We start from the raw sequence: 9,632 nt of genomic DNA on the forward strand, positions 1-9,632 counted from the left end.
AAAGTCATTATCTAATTTCTGGAATGATGTTGTTATTCTGTTATCACACTTTGACAGCTGTCTTCATGATAAGTAAATAAAGTCACTAAGTGGTTGACAAATTGCTAGGAATAGAAGCCTTCAGTACAAACTTAGCTTACAGTGGCTGCTTCCTGGAGTTGGCAAAAGAAGCACAGTAAAATCTGGGTGCTAACTATGCAGTATTAGAATAACGGAATAAAAAGGAAAAATGTGTCTTAAATATAAAATATTCTACTAGAAAGCACTGCAGACCATGAATAATTCCCACCACAGTCATCTATAATACTAGAAGTAGCACAATTTAAATTATGTTATACATAATATAAAAAATCCATACACAGATGGATTTTTTTAGAAAGGAAATATATAATGTCTTGAAAAATCTGATGGACAGTACAGTATAAGCAATGAGCTTTTCATAAACTTGTTATACTTTTGTAAATATAATACTTTTGTGTAGAAGACTAGAACATGAACTAAGAAGTTACTTAGCAGTGTAATGCTCCTTGATAGCATTATATACCCATTCACTTAAAACCTGTAAATGGGGAAAAAAAAAGGAGAGACATTCAGGAAAATTAGACACACATAAAAAGAGGTACCTCCTGGGGTGGAAGAAGGAGAAGGAGGAGAGAAAGTAGAAGATGGCCCTGTAGAAGATGGCCCTGTCTTTAAAGCAAGTAGTTGATGGGGAAATGTATCTCCTAGCATGAAACGCTGGGCTTGAGGAAGCCTATCATGGCTCTGTCACAGATTTTCTATAGGACCAGTTTTCATAGAATCATAAAATGGCTTGGGTTGAAAAGGAGCACAATGATCATCTAGTTTCAACCCCCCTGCTATGTGCAGGGTCGCCAACCATCAGACCAGGGTGCCCAGAGCCACAGCCAGCCTGGAAATTTCAGTCATGTGTGTTCTTTCTCTAGATTGATTGCTTACAGAATTAGCTAGAAATAATGCAGAGATGCTGCGTTTTACAATATCTGACTTGGTCTGTATTCACATTGGCTTCTGTAGCTTTAAGGACACTGACACATGAGTTATGATAAGAATGTAAATGTAATTCTTAACATAAAAAACATACTGTTCTTAAAGTGATAATAAGGACTATTTGTGAAGACGTAGTAAATGGGGCTACTTTATTGCTCTTAAAATTAGGAATTAAAAAAAATCCGCTCTTAAAGTAAAAAGTGGATTAAATAGAGTAGTAGGCATGACATGCAGTATAAAACAGTAATGCAAGATAAGAAGAAAAGCTTTTAATGATACTGATAAATTAAATGGGTGACAAGTTGCCTAGGCAAAGTAGGAATTCTTTATAGTTGGACATCTGTAAGAATAAATCTGTCAATCACAGAATCACAGAATGGCCTTGGTTGAAAAGGACCACAATGATCATCAAGTTTCAACCCCCCTGCTATGTGCAGGGTCGCCAACCAGCAGACCAGGCTGCCCAGAGCCACATCCAGCCTGGCCTTGAATGCCTCCAGGGATGGGGCATCCACAGCCTCCTTGTGGAAATTATTTACGACGGAGCCTATGATTTCCTGATACTCCTGAGAATATATATATATATTTTTCTTGTTTATGGTTCATTAACTTACATATCCTTAGTTTGCCTTAAGCTATTATTTTTATGAATTAATAGTAATTAATTACTTTTCACTGACTTTCAGTAATTATTTTAATAACTGATGGAGACTTATTTCTCAAACTGTTTTTTTTTTTCCCTCTATCCCATAGGAATCTACACAAGTTGGTCCAAAACTAATGCCATGTATTTATGAGGGCTGCTCTGAAAGTAATGCCTCCTATTTTATAATCTTTTCTACCTCTACTGCCATACTACCAATGTCTGCCTCTGTTGTTGTGGGCCAACATAATAAAATAGGAAGCATTATTTTCAGAGCAGCCCTTATACACAGCCTGCCACCTGGCACAAGCAGCCACATTCACCTGCTAAAGTTAGGTTTAGTACTTGATTACTGGTTTTGCTTGTAGTTGGACTAAGACTACTGTAGTCTAGCTTGAAACTCTCATGTTTCTGTTTATTTTGCAAATGTTTCCCTTAGGAACCATCTAAAGGAGACAGAGTCTAACTGCCCAGGTAGCCTTCTCTGGTGTTGCCTGAAAAGCCACTTTACAAAGTAACTTTATGAAGTTCTGAGAAGTCACCCCAAGTTCAGCACGACTTTATTCTCGCTAGGGTTGCAGGTGAACAGAGTGACATACTACTCCCTCTCCAGCACTCTGGTATTATTTTAAGGTATATTTACGTATGTTTAGTGCATTATTTACAGACATTCTAGCATTCACTACAAGAATCTGAGGTCTATATCAGTACTGTATCCGGTGAGTAATTATAACAAAAATGGAGGATCTGCGTAGTAACTGAATAAATGAACTTCTGTGGTTCTCTTTAACTTTTTCTTTGATCATTTATGTTCTGTGCAAAGTGAACACAGTCTTTTTTTTTATTTATTTATTTTAAGTACAAATTTAACAGAAAGAGTTGTTGGAATTGTTCTAGCACAGCATAATTCAGAAGTCCCTCTCTCCTTCAGGATTAAACTCTTGACTGTTTATCAGTCCAAAAGAGTAGCTTGTATTTTCTGCTCTGTAGAAATTTCATGTGAAGCTCCTGTAGAAATCTCTGCACCCTCCTTATATAGGAACTTTCCATTATTTCACTCTCCCATATTATCAGACACAAGTCTCCAATCCACCATTACTGACTTTTGTCCCAGGAAAACTGTGTGATCCTTTGTAAATGAGCATTATTTCTTACAGATTTAAATCCTGGCTCTCTAAAAAGTTTTGGAGTACTTTTCAGTTCTCCCAGATGTTCCACCCATGTTTTATGGGAACAGATGAAGTCATTTAAGGATGTGAGGATGTTTTTTGATCCTCAGAACTTGAGTTATACTTTTTACAAACATCTGAAGTGTCCCCAGTGCATTCAAGATTCTAAAAGGCAGCCTGTATCACTGAAACAATCCACAGGTTAACCTAACAGCTGTTTTAACCCCCCCACCTCTGAACGGTATCCAATTGGACGGATATCTGTATTGGGTAAATGAAAACTATGAGTATATTTTGCTCCTTGTCTATTATTCAAAATGTCTCTTGTGTAATAACGTGAGTGATCTTTACCTATCTCTTTGTAAATTAAGATTTTCATAAACTGAAATCTTTGTGTCCTTTCTTGTCTGTACCAGCTGTTTAATACAACTGCAACTGTGGAAGATTGTGGTGAATGTTGCTAAAAGCCATCCTCTAGGATGACATTTAATTTCCTTTTAACTACCATGTGATATGCAGAAAATCTAATGGAGAAAGGGTTCCTATTCCATGAATTATGCTTCACTGCTATTACTCATCATATCTGCCCAGTTCTTCTTTATAATTGGAGAAGACAAGGTAAAAAGAAATTGCTCTATTCTCCTTCTTTCATTAATTTCTATGTAAATTTCTGTTGGGTCTCTTCCTAGATTTTTTTTTTAGTCCTGGGTTTCTCCACAGCTTTTGAGTTCTGCTCTAAGAGGTTCTTAACCACCAGCTCTGTTGTATGCTTTTCCCATGAATGCATGTTTTTCAGCTGCACTTTCATAGAACCATAGAATGGATTGGGATGGAAGGGACCTCAAAGATTATCTAGTTCCAACCCCACTGCAGTGGGCAGGATTGCCACCCATTACATCAGGCTGCCAAGGGCCCACCCAATCTGGCCTGTTAACATCTCCAGAGATGGAGAATCCACAGCTTCTCTGGGCAACCTGTTCCAGTGCCTCACACACTCTGATTAAAGAAGTTCTTTCTAACATCACCTAAATCTTCCTCTTTTAGCTTTAAACCATTCTGTCTTGTCCTACCACTATCAAACCACAGAAAAAGTCAATTTCCCCCATTAATAAGTCCCACATTAAATACTGGAAGGCCACATCAAAGTCTCCCCGGAGCCTTCTGTTCTCCAGGCTGAGCAAGCCCAGCTCCATCAACCTTTCTTTGTAGGAGAGGTGCTCCAGCTTTCTGATCATCTTTGTGGACTCCTCAGAACCCACTTCAACAACTCTATGTCCTTCTTATGCTGGTAGCCCCAGACCTGAATGTAGTAATCCAGATGATGGAGCCTTGTTTCCTTCTCTCATATCAACTGTACCACCCAGCTTTGTGTCATTCTCAAACTTGCTGAGGATACACTTGATCCCACTGTCTGTGTCATTGATAAATATGTTAAAGAGCACTGGTCACAAGACAGACCCCCATGGGACACCGCTTGCCACTGATCTCCAATATGGATTTGAAAAGTGACTGTGTGGCCTCAGCCAGAAAGTTGCAGTTGGTGGCTCTATGTCCACGTGAAAAGGATGTCATCCAAAGGGACTTGCAGAAGGGACAGTGAACCTAATGGGATTCAACAGCGCTAAGTGCAAGGTGTTGCACCTGAATTAGGGTAATCCCAGATAAGTGCACTGGGTGGGAGAAAAACTTATTAAAAGCAGCCCTTGGAGAAGCCTGTGGGGGTGCCGTTAGATGAAAAGCTTGACACAAGACAGGAGTGAGTGCATGCAGCCCAGAAGGCTAACTGTATCCTGAGCTGCATCAAGAGGGCTGACTAGCAGGGAGAGGGAGGTGATTACCCCTTCTGCTCTGCTCTTGTGAGGCCCCATGGCAAATCAGTGATTTTAAGTGACAGAACATTATATGCATCCCAACTATATAAAAATCTTTCATATGCAGGACCAGTTCTGTTTTTTGAGTCGTGCTAAGAATTGTGCTCTGAATTAGTATAACACGATGCAGTGAGGAGAAAGAAGCTTAGCTCTTACTTACATTTGTTGCTTTTCTTTGATAAATTGAATTATTTAAGATTTTTGTAAATTCTGCCAATGACTTAAGGGCAAATGACTTCTTTATTTTTTAAGTTCAAAAGTCTACGTGCATTTTAAATACTTGTCTTCTTCTGTGTTAACAACTACAGTTACTAAAAATCAAATGTACTACTTGTTTTGAAAAGACCTATTTAATAATAACCTCTTAAGGATTATTCACCTTGTGTTATTCCATCCCAAATCTGTAGTAGTATCCAAGGATAAAGACTTAACCTAAATGTTTTTTTCTCATACCCTGGAGAAGTCTTCTGCTCCATTGTTTTTGTAGAGAGCTGGGGCTCCTAAAGCAGAAACCAAATTTAAATGTTTGTATCTATTGCCCACATTGTCTGCATTATCATTAAACTGTTTAGGGCTATCACTTTAACTATGGAAATACAATTTTCCAAACATCAAGCTTTTTAAAGCAATGGTTTAAATGACAGGGATTGTGGAAACTTCTGTTTTGAAAATCCTGGCATCTAACCACTATTTTCCAGTTGTTTATTTCTCATGCTTTAGCTCTAGTTTCTTTTTTCCCAGCTCTAGTCCTTCCTCTCATCATGATAATGCAGAATTCATTTCAGAATCTTGATTGTGCCAAAACAGTAAACCAAAGTATATTTATTGGAGAGAGAATGCAAAATTGCAGGCTGGTATGCAATCAAGTCATCAAACTTCTATCCCTTGTAAAATAATCTGATCTTGCAGGGATGATTTAAAGAATATGGTGTGGTTGCTGACAGTGGAATTTAATAAATGTCTTGCATTGCTAGTTTTCTATAGCATAAGCTCCAAGTGGTGTGATTAGTACAGCTCCCGTATTAAGTAGGATTTCATTTACAACTTAAAATTGTATCTGTTTCAAATGCAGTGAACATCATTAGGGTACAACTGTGATCCTGTACAGCCTGAACTCTTATTAAATATTGTAATTCATAGGCAAGAGTATGTGCATGAGAAGTCTAAGTACTCCTTATTCATTAAGTATCTGCTGAGATCAGCAGAAGTACTGGTCCAATGAAAATTATCCATAATATGCAAATGTAAATTCAACTGACCCAGCATCAACACTTATCTCTGAGCCTACTGGTTCCTGGCTGACTTCCTACTATACATTGGCTGGTTGTCAGGCTGGATAAAAGTAAAGATATCATTGGCACACAAAGTTTAGTCTGGAAAAATCTGAAAACTAGAAATTAAGTTTGAGTTTGAAACTAGTAGGAAATGTCTTACAGTTTGAAATTACAATGATACCAGACTGGTCTGTGAGATAATGAAATATTGCTATTTTACGTGTGCTTACTACTAACAAGAGTAGAAGTTTATGTAAATCTCTCAAATTACATGACTTGAACACAGCATTGCTTTGGAAACAGTCTAAACAGATACATTTCTTTTTAACTAATGCATAGGACAGTTGATGAATTCTAAAAGATGCTATTTCATGAAACCAATCTTTCATACCCCACCACTTCATGCATCCAGTTTGTTCCACGCCAAAGGGTACGGGACCTGCACTGCTGCTCTGAGAGAAGGAAAAGGAGAATTTGTGGCTGGTGAAATGGGTGTCGTACCTACATAACCTACGTAAGATTTCTACATGGATGAGTCATGCTACCCCCATTACTCACATCCTCAGGACTTTTCCCTGCAAACACTAACATGCACACCAATACATCGTGTCATTATTCTGAGTAAAGCCACTGGTGTGCAAGTAGTTACAGAAGTAGACTTATGCAATAAAGAACTGTACATTATGGTACATTTTATCGTCTCCTGAGATTTCAGTTAGAAAGGCAAAACTCTGTTTCTGTTTCTCTTGTAATAGTCTATCCTTTAAAACTTCAACATAACTTTGTTAAAAATAGCAAAATTAAAGTTTTGCCTCAGTTAAGGAAGAATAAGAATGTGGTTTCTTTATCCAGAGGAGAAACATAAACATGGAAAAATATGTTTTTAAATGTAGTTATCTTACTTTCAGTGACTAAAACTTGACTCTAAAATATATTTAGGCAACATGGGTTTGGGTCAACCTAATTTCTTGAGAATTTCCACAAGGAAAGCTTTCTGTCGACATAGACTTGGCTACAGTACCATATTTGTAGAATAACCAGAAATTGAATTTGAAACCACAGAATCCTGACACAGAGAAAGACATCGAGAACTTTCACAGTGTGGGAGGAGGATGACACAATTTCTGATTGCTTGAAGCAAGATGGGAATGTAGCAGAGACTTCCATATGACTAATTTGTACACAATTCATGCTTAGATTTCAGCCTGGATTTTATTTAATTTCATATGACCCCATTGGGCATCACATCTTTTCGGTGCTTTACATAAGAATGTGTCTTTTTCCCCTTTTGAATTCAGCATCTAGGCAAAAAATATCAAATCCTACTGATGAATGATAAGCCGGAAATCACCATTTTCATAATTTAATGCTAGGAGACTCTTAATGGTTGAGAAAACATCACAGTGGCAAAAGTATCAACTACTGGGAGCTATGTTCACATCCACTTTCATGTATAATTTACCTTCCTATACCATTTCATTAAGTCAAGAAAAAAAGGTCATTAGTGAAATCTGGGTTATCACCAATGGATTTCAGTTCTATGATAGCTAATTGTGATTGAGACTACTGCTATACTACTATAAATTTTTGGGCTTCACTGTAAATTCTGTTAAAAGCAAAATTCATGCTGTAGATAAATAGATTCCCAGCAAACAGGTTTGTTTAACAGCATAACATAAAGATTTGCAGATGACTGTTATCTAAGGGCTCATGATATAATGGCATTGAGGGCAAGGTGGAAAATGTTCCTCGTGTTACTAGAAATGTACTCTTCCTATGAGCAATGGCCCAGAGGTGCTACATATTGAAAAATATTGATTCAGTTAGATTTAAGTCCTCTGAGAGCTGATGTTTGCTATTATGTTCTCTATCCACGGAATATTTATTGGTTTTCTTTCCTTTCTGAACTTTTTTAAAACTAAAATAGGTATTGTCTACACCATGACAGTTCACATGCAGAAACCTTTTAACATCTGTCTTCCAAAGGCTCTTATTCAAAATAAGGAAAAATATATACACAAAATCCATGTGTTTCATTATGTGAGTATATATATATGTATATACATATGTACGAATAAGTTCAGAGACAACCAAACCACGTCATCACAAATTGAAACACACAAGGGCTGCTCTGAAAGTAATTCCTCCCGTTTTATTACATTAACCCACAACATGAGAGGCGGATGTTGTGGTCTGGCAGAAGAGATTGAACCTTTTTGCCAATATTCTGCTACATTTTGTTGGCGTGCGACAGCTGGCAGCAAAGAAGCAGTCTGTATTGTATGTCTTGTCCACAAAGGTGTGGAACAGATTCCTCCATGTCGAAAAAGTTGACACCCATTGACATTCACGAATGCGTGCTGAACGTTTATGAAGACCAAACAGTGGATGTGAGCACAGTGAGGCAGTGGGTGGTAAGTTTCAGCAGTGGCAAAAGCAACAGTGGCTCACTTCCATTGGTGCAGATTTTTATGAGTGTGGCATGCAGGCTTTGTTCATTGCTGCTGAAAATGCACATCTAATGGTGTTGGCTATGCTGAAAAATAGTGTTTAGTAGCTGAGAATTTGCTCTCTCAAATAGTGTTATTGTGCTCTTTGATGCAGTTTCCACAGGCTTAAACAGGAGGCATTGCTTTTGGAGCGACCTATGTACATTGCTTTATTGATGAGCCAATCAATTTTCCAAATATGTGGTCAGTGAGAATGTGAAGCAAGGAACTGCTGTCAAAGAAATGCCTTTCACGTGTGTCTAAATAGTATTTTTCTGGGATAAAATTTAGAACAAAAAGTATCTTATGCTTCTTAGTTGTGTTTGGATAGACAAACATCAGCAGTGTTGATATACATATATATATATACGCATAGACACATTTCATTTCTGTTTGCACTTAACAGGAAGGTGATAGCTCTATCAAATGTAGAGATGTTTGCCTGAACCTGTCTCTATGTATGAGTATATAACATGGACGCTAAGTGTCTCATTAATTCACAGAAAATCTGCTGCTGTTCAGCACTCCTCAGAAGAAGCTACATGTCAGAGAACACCTGAGGTTACATTTGAACATAGATTTGTCTCCTGGCTGAGCTGTATGTACACAGGCATGGGCCTGAAACACCTGTGGGTATGAGCATGAAAAGGAACGCAGGAAGTTGTATCTGAACAGCAGGAAGCACTTCCGTAATGATGGTGCATTGGCACAGGATGCCCACTGGCTGTGGAATCCTCTCCTTGGAGATCTTCAGAAGTCACCTGGATGTGGTCCTGGGGATCCTGCTTTGAGATACTGAGGTACAGTGGGATTAGATGGCCCTGCAGCCCCTGCCAAGCTCTGCCATTCTGTGACCCTGTGAGTGGTCCAAACGGCAAGGGGCAACGTGTGTGAGTAACACGCACCAATAGTTTTGAAAGAGCAGAAAGTTTCTCATCTGAGCTCTGTTACGGGTAGCATACCACAGGCTGTGAGAAAACACAGCGTGGTGATCCCTCGAGGTCTGTGACACAGCTTCCCCGCAGAAAGCCTGAAAGCACGTGTGCAACAGGAGCGGTGAGGTGCGTGGCCGCGCAGCCAACTTCTCAGGTCAAGTATCTGCAACGAACGGCGCCATCACGGCGTTATCTGGCGCCGTGCCCCCGAACGCCCTGCGAGTCCCACGCACCATCCCC

The sequence above is a fragment of the Meleagris gallopavo genome, chromosome 2 (assembly GCF_000146605.3).
Source record: "Meleagris gallopavo isolate NT-WF06-2002-E0010 breed Aviagen turkey brand Nicholas breeding stock chromosome 2, Turkey_5.1, whole genome shotgun sequence".
Lineage (NCBI taxonomy): Eukaryota > Metazoa > Chordata > Aves > Galliformes > Phasianidae > Meleagris > Meleagris gallopavo.